This window comes from Amborella trichopoda, chromosome 2 (genome assembly GCF_054954075.1).
Source record: "Amborella trichopoda isolate Santa Cruz 75 chromosome 2, AtrichopodaSantaCruz75HAP2 v2.0, whole genome shotgun sequence".
NCBI classification, from domain to species: domain Eukaryota; kingdom Viridiplantae; phylum Streptophyta; class Magnoliopsida; order Amborellales; family Amborellaceae; genus Amborella; species Amborella trichopoda.
In genome coordinates, this window is record NC_142337.1 from 19701025 (window position 1) to 19703730 (window position 2706).

Here is a 2706-nt window from a genome sequence, read left to right on the forward strand (position 1 = left end):
AACCAGCCTAGCTTCAATGGCTTTGTAAAATACATAAGAATTTAAGGAAACAATGTTTCTAAACAATAAAACTCAAATCCCTGTTATAAATTTCTCTATATAGGTTCTAAATAACAACTTAAATCTCTAATATAAATTCTCTATATAGAGCCCTATTTGTAGTAAAAGATTTGACTTAGAGCCTAATAAATCCTAATTCTAATTGAATTAAAAGTCCTAATTAAAACAAAATTCATAATGATCTTTTTATGCCTGATAAAACAAATATTCCACAAACACTACAACTACTTTCCTAAATCACTCCTCTAACCCTAAAAATATAAAACAACCCTAGAATCTATAAAAAAATTTTAAGACTGTAAAAATAAGCCGTAAAATTAAAATTAAATTATACATCTTTTGAAACTAAACAAAAAAAATTAAAAATAAGAATAATTTTGTTCTGATCACGTAATTAAGTTAAGAGGAAAAAATGGGATGTTCCTATCGAATGGTTCATCAAAGAAGGAGTCCTTTTGGTGAAAATGGGGTACGGTGTACACATACAAAAGGAACTGGGGGACTTGAAATTCCAAAATATCAAAGAGATGGGCCATGCATTGGCAGCTAATTGGTGATGGAGATTTGCACTATCCTCAGATAAACTATGGAATCATCGGTTAAAAATATGGAAGATGGCATGTTAAAAAGTGGAGGAGCTATCAGTGCGTTTCTAGTACTTGGAGAGGAATTATTAGTGTACGATCAATGTTTTTTTGCTAATACTAGAATTTTGGTTGGACATGGATGAACGATTTAATTTTGAAGGATAAATGGTTAGGTTCTGAAACCATTCAAATCTTTTTTATATAATTTTGAAGGATAAATGATTAGGTTCTGAAACCATTCAAATCTTTTTTATTTAATTTTCAAGGATAAATGGTTAGGTTCTGAAACCATTCAAAATCATTTTTCAGGCCTGTGCTCAAAACCACGGAGTATCTGTTCAACAGATTGTATGGAAATGGGGAAGAATGCCATTTGAGCTTCAAAATTGAGGAGAACATAAAGAGAAGAGACAGGCAATTGGCAGTATTGGACGAGTAGCAATTTCTTCTATATGCTTATGAAAATGGTACATGGCAACAAATGATATTCAGGGTAAATCATCCTATAGAGATATAATTGGTTAACCAGGTGGCATCAAATTAGAGCGAGGGCATGTTAGTATGAGAATGCCTACTATCGTTCCTTATATAGACATCAATTGCTTCCATTACATGGGAAGCATTGAAAAGCATTTGAGATAGGAAGTGTTAGTCTGAGAATGTCTTGTGAGATAGACCTGAGTATGCAAGTCTTGATAACTCTGAATATGTGAGTCAGAGCTATCTATCTGTATACACAAAGAAATGAGTGAGATCTATATGTTCCAGTGAGTTTTTTCTGTATCAGTGAATTTCTTGAGTAATAAAATATTGGTGTTTCTTTTTTGTGAATTTTTTCATTAAACTTTGGATAAAGCCCTATTTCTTGCTTAAACTTTGTATAAAATCCCTTCTTATTTCCATCCTGAAACTTTGGTGGCTGCTAGCCGGGAGTGAGAAGGTTCACTTTCAGATAGAAACACAACAGTCGAAGCATAGTGGTCATAACCCGTACGTATGAATTCTTGTATGGGGAAATTTTCGGCTTCTCTTAAAATTTCAATTTGATATCACAACCAAGTTATTAAAAAAAATATATCATTGTAGTGGATAATAGTGTAGAATTCTTAGTTCCTATAGAAAAGAGCAGATGTACATGATATATAAAAATCGTAGATGAGAATTTGGTCAATATATGTGCAGCCTTAAATTTCTTAATGCATTTATCACATAAAATAAAAAACAAATTTGGAAGTCTCGAAAATAGAATAGATGTAATAGAGAGAAAAATAGAAGAAATAGGGCAAATAGAAAGCATGATTTAGCCGAAGAAACTAAAGATCTTTTAATAAACCTAAAACAAATTTTAGTAGAATATATAGAACAAGGAAATACGAGACAACAATGTTTTCATGGTACACTATATTTGTTAAGAGAAGTAGAAACAGTTAGGCTAGGAGAAATTTAAAATGAAGAATGCATTTGAGAAAATGAGGATGAGGAAAATGATATTTACTAATGGAAAATTCTTGAGAAACAGAAGCAAGAAATTTATAAAATTTCTCTATTGATTTAAAAGCATTAACCTCTACAGAAATGAGTAAATGAATTCCAAAGGTATAAAAAATTGGTGGAAAGAGTTTGATGATTCATATACTACATAATAAAAAATTAAAACTAAAAGAAACAAAGATATGATTTTGTACATTAAATAATGATACAGGTAGGAGTATGTCCACTATTTAGGAAATGATTACATGTGTCAACACTAGTATGTATATTAGATTGTAAACATTCTAAATTTCGAGATGCATTGATAGGAGGTATATAAGCTTCCTTAAGTGATGCACTAATTCATTTTGAAACATTTCCAAATTTTGTGGTAGCTTTAGCAGATAAAAATTTAAAAGAAACACTAATGATGAAGGTGGATACAACTGGATAGAAAATGAAAAAAGATAGTTATAGTATTTTTGTATATTATAGAGTTTGGTAAATTAATAAAAACTACAATAAATCCTAATACTATTAATAATAATAGAAGATGTGAAAGTATTTTAATAGAAAATAAAACTCTTCA

The 2706-nt window shown here is 30.0% G+C and overlaps 1 long non-coding RNA gene across 1 annotated transcript; it reads left to right on the forward strand.

Moving 5' to 3' along the window:
* The first annotated feature begins 584 nt into the window (after positions 1-584).
* LOC148783153 (uncharacterized) lies at positions 585-1472 on the forward strand. The gene is made up of 2 exons (XR_016050372.1): positions 585-815; positions 957-1472. It is a non-coding gene; the product is annotated as an uncharacterized LOC148783153 (long non-coding RNA).
* The last annotated feature ends 1234 nt before the right edge of the window (positions 1473-2706 follow it).